Source organism: Strongylocentrotus purpuratus, unplaced genomic scaffold (genome assembly GCF_000002235.5).
Source record: "Strongylocentrotus purpuratus isolate Spur 01 unplaced genomic scaffold, Spur_5.0 spur5_scaffold_6, whole genome shotgun sequence".
NCBI lineage: Eukaryota > Metazoa > Echinodermata > Echinoidea > Camarodonta > Strongylocentrotidae > Strongylocentrotus > Strongylocentrotus purpuratus.
In genome coordinates, this window is record NW_022145612.1 from 44,885,483 (window position 1) to 44,895,903 (window position 10,421).

The following is a 10,421-nucleotide window of genomic DNA, read 5'->3' on the forward strand; positions in this document are numbered from 1 at the left end:
CATGATGTAGGGGTAGCCGTCAATTTTGCTGGGAATGTTATGTCTGTAAAGTGGGGTAGGGGTTGCGTATTGGAAAGATAATTGTCTGACATAAAGAACTTGTGTAACAAAAATCCGATTCAAATTGTTTCTAATTACTCAAACTCACCCTCGAACTTCTTTTTTTCTCACTTTTCAATTTTGTTTCCTTTGAATGTGATTATCAAGCAAGCTCTTATAGCTCTCTCTCTTTTTTCTCTCGATTCCCACCTCTTTTCCCCTTTATCTTCTATTTCATCTATTATCTACCTCCTCTTTCTCTCTTGAGACATCTTATGCGTCTTCTTGACATGAAGATCGTGTTTCAAGTATAATTTTTCGGGGGATTCCCTTATTTTTTATGGAGACATCAGGTAATGATCAGTATAATATAGAATTAATTCTTTTGTTTGGGATACTGCGGCAATATTAAACCTCAACTTCTTTGTGTTCGTCAGTAGTATTACTAATAAAAGAATAATTCGATGGATAGCAGCTATGAATAAGGGGACACAAAGTGTTTACTATTTCTTTCTTCAGCTCTATAACTATATGTCTGAAGAAAATCATAATCAGACCATCATCTTACTCAATTTCATGTGGGTAAAAGGATTTGATGACATTAATTGTTGTATCATAACTACAGACAGCCTTATTTTCGAATAGCCTATACTCAATGAAACGTTATGACATATTTTGGTTAGATTTTAAAAGGAATGGCCATGCTTTATGGATGACGCAGGCTGGTTACCACGTTGCCATGCAAACGCTTATAACGATTAGATGACGAGATGAGACCGTACTCTAGGTCGAGGCGAGACGTCCCACGGCAATTTGCAGATAAATCAACCTTGACAATTCCTAAGAACCATGTACCCCAAGGCGACGCTCTCGGACCAGTCGTGGTTATACCGCTTCTTGAATATCCACCTACGCCCACAGTTAGTGTAAAAGATTTGGTCAAAGGGAACTGGAGTAGGGATGCAATTTGCTTCCAAGGTGATTAAACTTTGATATTTGTCTTCCAAGATTAAATTACAGAGCGCACCTGAGTTTTTTTTTCTGGCTTGAAAGTCAACTTTAAACGTGTGATTTGATATCTGCTGCATGTAATCAAGTTTTATCATCCAAATCTATATTATGCATCTGTAGACAGAGAACGCCTACATCATCACACTTGCATCAAATAAGATGCAAATGCGGGATGCAGAGAGAGAGAGAGAGAGAGAGAGAGAAATAGAGAGAATAGAAAATGAGGACGAGGAAGAAGGGGAGGGAGATTGTGATTGAGTTAGAATACATAATGAGGAAGATGGGGAAAAGGAAAAGAGTGAGAGGGGAATATTTGAGGACATGGAAGACGAGGAGGCAGATATGTATTATATATATTTATATATATATATATATTATATATATATATATATATATATATATATATATATATATATATAAAACATTGGGGAGAGAGAGAGAGAGAGAGAGAGAGAGAGAATAATTAGGATGTGAATGGGGTTTCACAGGCATAACAAGTAACAGGCCTATGGTGTAATAGGGCTGCCTATCAGACCAAATTAACTGATAGAAGTAAAGATTGAAAACCTAAAGAAAAAGACCATCCAACTTGGCATTTTAACCAGGATTCTATCCTTAAAATCGTGCATGCATTGGTACATTAATCACCGTAGCATACTAGGGTTGGTTAATTCACACAACCAATAATGCTATGACACCGCCTCTTGTCAAGTTGTCAATGATACCAAGCTAATGCATCGACTTGATGACGTCACGCTGTTAAGCCGAGCCCAGGTGCTTCCATAGACATACTTATAAGAGATAACGCGGTGCCTCGGTACATTAGTCCCTGGGCAATGGTTTTATTCTTTACAACGTCAACGGAGAGTGATACACACAGCGTCGATTTCTATCAGTCACACCCGGTTAAAGTTCTCCAGATCTGAAAATGACGAAACGTTAAACCACTAACAGCATACAATCCAAGCCAAACAAACAGAATAAAAACGACAAGAACAAAGAACAAACAAAATCAAACGAAAGAGCAAATAAAAAGAAAATTGCATTAAAAAATAAGGAAATCAAAATTATGCATGAGCCTGATCAAAACATGAAATCCCTAATTACTAGGCATACGCCGTTTATTTTATTTTACTTTTGTCTCTTCAGCAGCAGCCTGTACACAAGTCTGATTTTAAAAAAAAAGTTGATCAATAATTGAAGATTAATTATAAGAAGGATTTCTTTAAACCGAAATTCGAAATTATCTTGATAATAGAAATGATTTCAAAGTAAATCATTTTTATTATTAAAAAGAAATATCACATGAGCCATAACTTGCTTTAATCACTAAAAGCCCACATTGACCTATTTTACAAAGCTTAAAGAAAATTCATTTCCTTTGTGATAACTGACTACTCGCTGAAGTAGCACGATATAGAGGCATTTATTTGCTTGCCTTACCAAAACTCTAAATAATCTTAATCAGAATTTGTTCACTTAATCTAAAGAAAAGCAATTTCAAAAGTTCTAGATTTGGGAATGTGATGCATAAAAAATGACCTAAAAAGGTATTTTACTCATATAAGAGCAGAAAAATGTCTCAATTAATATTGAGTCGTTTAGATCTTCGCCCTTACTTACAATGCATTCAATGTTTTGTATTTCCTTTAAAGAAATGTTACCGTTCTTTTGAACATTCTAGATGCATGATACAGCAACATCTATTCATAATTCACGAATGCACACGCCTCTCGTGCCAGGGAAAATAGCTCTTTAGAATGCGTGCCTGTGAAATGAAATTAACTCGTCGAATAAAAGAGCCCGTGTTCGACCGAAGGACGGGAGAGAATGAAATCTTTGTGATCTTTTTCAACAAGCTTGAGTGATGCTTAGATAGAAACCTCGAAATCAGAGCTAGGTCGAGATTGATTAAAGCGGTTTGCTGGAATGAAACTGCATGAGATAGATGTAATTTGGAATGTGACAGGTTCATTGGTGTAACACAGAAACTGTGAACGTATTTATTCGAATGCCTTAAAGATACTATGTCCCTTTTGCAGCCAACTCACATTCTGTAGAACGTTGCAGGAATTATGAATATGTCATGTATGTCCTATCTGTGAAATTTAAACATTAGTAGTATCCTACTATTCAAATTATGCAAGGAAACCAGGTACATGAGCATTATTGTCTACATCAATAACCCACTACTTATAATGGCCAAAATAAAACTGAATGAATCTTGTGCAGGCCAAAACGTATGACCATTCGGTACAAGGGTCCACAAATCAGACCATCAGTTAGGTGATTGCAATCCCTTATGTCGATTCGACAATTAACGGTCGTTATTTTCGTTTTGAGGGAAGTTCTTAATAAGTATTGTCTTCAAATGCCATTGGAATTTAACCTCTTAATTTTTGACCTTCAAATGGGACATAGTATACATTTAAAGGTATTGTGTCCATTTTGTAACACTTTTGCACACATCGTGAGTTCCGACATGGGTATGAAATCTCAGCCTCCGAATATGTTACTAATCGATCGATGTCCTCTGGTAGACGACACTTTGACGGCATGCCAGTGCCACTGCATTAAAAAGGTCCATTTGGTCGATAAAATTTGCAGTTCATGTTCATTCTGAGGAGACTATTATAAGGTTATATTCCCATATACATCGTTATATGTTGTGATTTTGGGCCTGCCCAAGGTATACCCCACATATAATGAGATTGAAAGTACCTATATATAGGCAAATCTAAGGAAGATATGAAATAATTTCTTTTTTGTTCACCTGTGCTTGCCATTACCCTCAGTTATGTAGATATAGAATATACACAATATCAACCATAATCGACCAACGAAAGTTTTCCTTACAAAGTTATCAGAGGTACATGTATAACTATGCATTTCTTCTATTCGTAGTCTCTGAATATTTCCAGTCATACGAATAGAATTCAGTTATCCTATTATCCACCAACATGGATATTTGCTTCTAAACTATACTTTTTCATGAAACTGAATATGACAACTTATGAATGTATGAATTTATTAATCAATTAATTGATGTAGAAATCGTTTAAGACCTGAAATTAAATCCCAGTACACGATACACCCAGTAATATGTAAGTTAAAGGAGTGCAGATAAAAGTTTACATACATGAACACGCCTATGATATATATAGATATTTAAGTCCAACAAGAATATTTCAATGGTGATACCTAGGGAGCAATCTCTTTCATAGAACAAACCATGTGTAAACCGAATTAAAGTATCTCGACTTATGTAAAGTAAACATGATACTCTCCCGTGGGTTTAATTCTTCATTTCCGACATCAATGCGATATGAGATACTTCCGTAACGCGATACCTCATCGAGTACTGCCTTGCTCATGAATCCGGTTATTATAAAACCAAACCAACCGTGTTCCGGACCATTAATTTGCGGAAAAGGAAATGACCAACCTCTTGAATTTCTCTTAAATCATTTGTGCTAAGTATCAAAATGTTGAAATATGATGAGAGATAATGTTTCACGGTTTCCGGTGTAAAGAGGTCATTACGGTCTTGGATGGACATACACAAAATGGAGTGGCATAGCCCCAGGGTTGGGAGGGGGGCACATGCCCCCATCACATCGTGAAAAAGTGTAAAGAAGAAGGAAAGAAAGAAAGAACATTAAAACAAAAAGCACTTGCATCGGCCGGGAATCGAACCCGGGTCACCCGCGTGGCAGGCGAGAATTCTACCACTGAACCACCGATGCGCACACATTAAAGTGACTCGGTAACATTAATGAAGATTGATGAAAAAGTGCGTAATTTTTGTATGAAATGTTACTTATTATAGTCATTCTACTAAACTAACCCTCTAACATGCAAAAAAATCCTGAATAAAATCTTCGAACCACAAAGATATTTATGGTTTCTCTTGAGGCGTCACTGTGCGACTCACTCTATCAATACATTTTACCAACCAATTTTTTGAATTTTCCCAACCATTTTCTCCATGAAAATAAGAAATAAAACAGGCTTTTAAAAATCTTTCAACACCTATATGTTTGAAATGCTATATAGAGCCAATTCATTGCTTTGTGACGATTTACATTCACCTAAAATTTAATTAAATTATAATAATGTAGTTGGGAGGAATCGGTCAGTCTCAGTTTCTCCCAATTATTATCATTAACAATGGTTTGTTTTCACTCAAATTTTCGGATTATCTTTAATTTTACATCTTGCAATGAAGTCACTAACTTAGCACCATTTTCTCTCATCTGCACAATGTTACCAAGTCCCTTTAAAAGAAGACGATGATATCCTGTCTACACATCGCCCTAAAACCACGAAGGGGCCTTAATAATTTTCAGTCAATCTATTGCAATACCAGACAGTGCCCTCAGTGATGTTAAGGCCTCCTCAATACTTGGTCCCACTGTATGATTTCTGTAAGGAATGATTTTATTGGCTTTGAAAGAATTTAATCAGATTGATTACACAGAATCAATCCGTTACTTTTCGTTTTTAAGTTTAAGGGCTAAGCAATTTTTATAGAAAATGTAGTTACTTTCAGCAATAATATTGCTGAATGACAGTGGTGCTGGGATTATTTTGTTCACATACCGCTAATACCACAACACTCTTAAAAATATTAACAAAGCTTACTATTCAACCAGTATTACAAGATTCTAATTCAGCGCGTTTCCAAATGATACACTGAAAGTAAATCAAATTTTCTACCTGGACTAACAATTCCCGGCCTTATTCTACTGAATTGCAATAAATTATTTAGATACGTATCCAACGATAACGTATTATTATACATATACCAGGTCGATTGGAAGAGATGGAGACAATTAAGGCAGTAATCTGTATTTGCCATTCGTAACCCAGGTGAAGTAAATGAGCACTCTGGCATGAATTCGTTCCCTAAATGTCAGATCGCGCTTAAAATAGCAGCCGCACTTCTAAAAGCAGGCATAATGGTACTGCCCGTGATACTGAAGCACCAGTTGTCATGTATGACAGACAGACATTCAAAAGCGCTCTAATATCTTGTTGTTGCGTTCTGTTGCAGATCACATGGCATAAGGAGTGCATTGTTGATGTTTAAGTCACCAACACGCCCGAGTTATAAAATATGCAAGCCATCTTACACCTTACACTCGTTATTTTGTTATCCCTAGAGACTACGTTACAATCTCATCACGGAGCGTGTGTGTCAATGGCGTTGATTATGCTTGACATCACGCTAATTCAGTCAAACCGCTTGAATTATTGAAAGATATTCGACAGGGAGTGACTTATGCGGAGCTCGAAACATTAATAAAAGAAATCTCTACATCATGTTTGAAGCGTGGTTGTTATCCTTTGACATACTCTAAGTTCATTATATTAACTCGTTTGTGTGATATTTGAAAAGAAAGAGGATAAGGTACTAATTGTTAGAGTTAGAACGTGTGGCTTATTCAGATATGCCGCGATAAACCACCCCCCCCCCCCCAACAAAAAAATATACAGCTGTTTCTCTGCGGAACAATGATCCTACGCATTTTTCACTTAGGTGTGTTTTACAAGATACAGAAATGTGGAGCGTATTGCACTTTTGTCAATTATTGAAGAAGAAAAAAAAAATGAAACGTGTCATATCAGAATGAGGCTGCATGTAGGCGTCTGTATCTGCCACATATTTATCTAGGCCTAGAGGTGTATGTGGAGGGGCTGTTACACCCCCATTCGAAATGCCCCTGTGTAGGCAAACTGATGCGCACGTTTCATTTCTACGGTATATTTTGTTGATAAACAGAATGATGCTCACGTTCGAATTACATGCATTCAAACGCGCTTTTTCCCCTTCTTCCTGCCACTGTCTGTATACTGTATAGATCCATCTTCTAGTTTCGCCTACTGTTATCACTGAAAATGCACATTAGAAACAGTGTCGATATTACCAATGATATAGACAACGCAAGAAAGGTCATAAAAACATTGTTTTTAGTTCAGGCAGTCTGAAATCCGACCATCTCAAAAACATTCATCCAAAATGACATCAAGTGAAATACCAGATTTTAATGTCATTTTGTTAACCCGTCTGTTTGGAGGTAAATGCACTATTAAATCTCTCTCTCTCTCTCTCTCTCTCTCTCTCTTCTGTGTGAGTAATATGTTGTTTTCCTGCGAAATAACGCAGACGGTGTAAACTAAAATGAAATGCGAGGGAGAAGAGCCCGATTTCATCTATATAAAAAGTGACATCACTTCCATTCTATTCAATTTGTCCTCATATTCAGCGTGAGATATTAAACAAAAACAAAAAAAACAAGCGCAAAACTGCTCCCATCCTCACTCTTTTTAGGCCCAATTTGACAAATTGAAAGCGAAAAGAGAACCAAATTTAATGATGATAAAGGCCCGAGGCAAATTGATGACGTGACGTTGAATCTACCTGCTAATCAGTGTCTCGTGTTTTCCCAAGAACAAGGCATAATTTGGTTGGGATAATGGGAAGATGAACGTCAGAGATACTCGTGTCAGGCTGACCGGGTTTTTCTGTCTGATTACATTGAGATCAGAATATGCCGGGGGATATTCCATCATTTTTGTTCTGGGTCAAAAAATTCGTATCAAATTCGAGTATCGGGATATACTAATTGTTTTTTCCTGCCGTACAAACAAACTTCCATAAATAAAGTCAAATATTTTTACCGGGTATGTTTTTGTTTCTCCAATTTCAGAACTTAGGTAACGGATAGAAATGAAACGCAATAATAGTAATTGAAAAATACCTTTGTATAATTTTCCAGACCAATTATCACCAGACACATTTTAAATTTGAACACAGCCTTGATGCAGGAGATCCACGTCAGTGCGAGCACTTTGGACAATTGAGGTTGACGTGCAGTGTCGGGTGTCTCATTGTGTCGATGCTGAATGACAATAAGGTACAAGAATTTAGGCCGGCGAAATTGCCTTGTTGTGACGAGGTTCCAATGTATTATATCACTTACCGGTACGTGTAATTCTTTGTTCGTTATGCTAATCTGAAACAGTCATGAAACAGAATTTTGAAAAACATTTTGAGATTAAATGAATAAATACAACGAATGTATATACTGATCGATGTGCTTTTACATGTGCGTGTGGGAGGGTGGGGGGGGGTGGGGGTGTGCCCTTCACACAAAAAAAAGTCTGGATCTACCACTGATCTGGATTGAATCAGTAGAGGCGAATAGCAGATATGTCTTGGTTTCCATTGCGTTGGCGTAAGTAAAGGACTACCGGATGATATTGCTTTACATCCAGGTTCATTGACAGAAAGTAAACTTAAGTGGCGTAGGGATGGACGCTTTATCTATCTCTTTCTCTCTCCGTCTGTCTCTTTGTCTCTGTTTCTGTCTCTATCTGTCTCTGTCTCTCTCTCTGTGTCTCTCCATCTTTCTCTCTCTCCTTCTCTATACTCATTCTCTCGCTGTTCTCCATCTTCCTCTTTCTCTCTCTCCTTCTCTTTCTCTCTTTCTCTCTCTTTCTCTTTCAAGAGATTGTCCCTGCAATCTTTTGAAAGATTATCCTCATCCTAAGATTTTATTTCTAACAAGTTTTACAAAAATTATCTGCTGCTCCTGATATGAAATCAAGACCAGAGCTAGATGGAGTGGGCTTTTTCTGCTCTCGTTAGAGCCATGTTGTACCATGGACCTATTAAGAATGTACATTCGACGAAGCATTCCCCTTTGAATAATGGTCCATGGTTGTACCACGTCCGGGGATACGAATCCACATTTCATGTTAAGCACAACTCAGAAAGTCATTGACACAAATATAAAAAAAGAACATAATCAAGCTTAAACTTTTTGTGTGTAACCATCAATTAAACGTCCTTCATCGAGATGAGGCTTCAAAAATGATATCGGAAAATGGCGCGGCTAGGGGGAGCATCTACTGTGTGTAATTATCACATGCCATTTAGGTCAATGTAATACGCTCTAGAGATGACGGTTTTTGGAACACGAACGTGTTTTCTTAAGCGATGAGGCGGTGAAATTAATGGACATAAAGAGCGCCGTGATGTATGGTAATGCACTACCCACCTTTTTTTTTGTTGGTTGGAAATACGAGTGTTGTATTTGATGGCATTTTGGAGAAATTAGCTTAAAGCTAGGCTTTTAAACGCGCAAATGACCCCTCCCCCTCACAGAGCCGAATCAATCAAACATGATTAGTCATTGTAAGGATAAGAGCTTTGTAAAGTTTAAATCGCCGCAGCGCAATCTGGTAGCTGTATCAGATTTCCACGTAAATTATACAATACATTTTAACTTACTTCCAAATGACTTTAAATACATTAAAATAAATTTGCACTGTGGTTCGTTTTGCCCTCCAGAATCGGCTTTATTAGTAAATGGGTGTAATAAAGCTGGAAATCTTACATTACCATGAAATAGTAATGATTATAAGAAGAAAGAAAGAAGGATTTAAATTGGTATTATTCAGACTTAGATTCAAGGTATTATCACACGAAGCAAATGTATGCACTTATTTCTGAACAATTCTTGGTAGTGTGTTTTCAGTTGCATTTTGTTTCAATATCAACATTTCTATTAGGGCCTATTATTATATTGTGTACACGTCATATTGTATATGTTGTATCGCTAAAATGTACTTAGATTTGTATGTTGCAGAAGAAATTAATTCAATTTAATTAAAAAATAATGGTTATATAACTACCAGATCACAATTCTACATTCGATCTGTCACCAATAAAAATTTCTTCAATATAACAAAATAAAAAAACTTGAATATCACTATGTACTTTGTTCTGCAAGCATAAGGCAGAAAGAAAATTGACAGTTTTTGTTTCATCGCCCGGTCTCAATCAAGGTTTCTCAATCCACATCTGACATATTTTAAGCAATATATAATTGACGGTGAAACTGTGTTGGCAACAATAATAATAATAATAATACACAATATTTATTAAGCGCTTAATACTGGTGTCTCTAAGCGCACCATATTCTGACTAAAAAAATTATTTACCCAAACTTATAATAAACACACAACTTATACATCCGTTCTTTATTCAATAAATCATGCATATATAATAATAAAAATAAGAGTGAGATCAAACACATGAGGTCAAACATAAAAATACCTAAATAGACCTCAACAGCTTCCTATAAATGTAAGAGAAAAATCAAAAGATGATTTATCTTAGACGTCTCGAAGCAAGATTTGTTTCATCATATACTGGTTACGAGGTCAGAATGATGATCGAAGAATGGGACTTTTTGTCTCTAGTTTATTTCTTTCCTAATTACGTTCATAATAAAACAAAACTACGTTCATTTCGTCCCTAATTACATTCATCGAAAATCTAAATTACATTTATCTTCATT

General features: G+C 36.4%; 1 non-coding gene across 1 annotated transcript; it reads right to left on the reverse strand.

Annotated features, from left to right (window-relative positions):
- Positions 1 to 4,725: 4,725 nt before the first annotated feature.
- On the reverse strand, positions 4,726 to 4,796 carry TRNAG-GCC. Its single transcript has one exon. It is a non-coding gene; the product is annotated as a tRNA-Gly (tRNA).
- Positions 4,797 to 10,421: the final 5,625 nt, after the last annotated feature.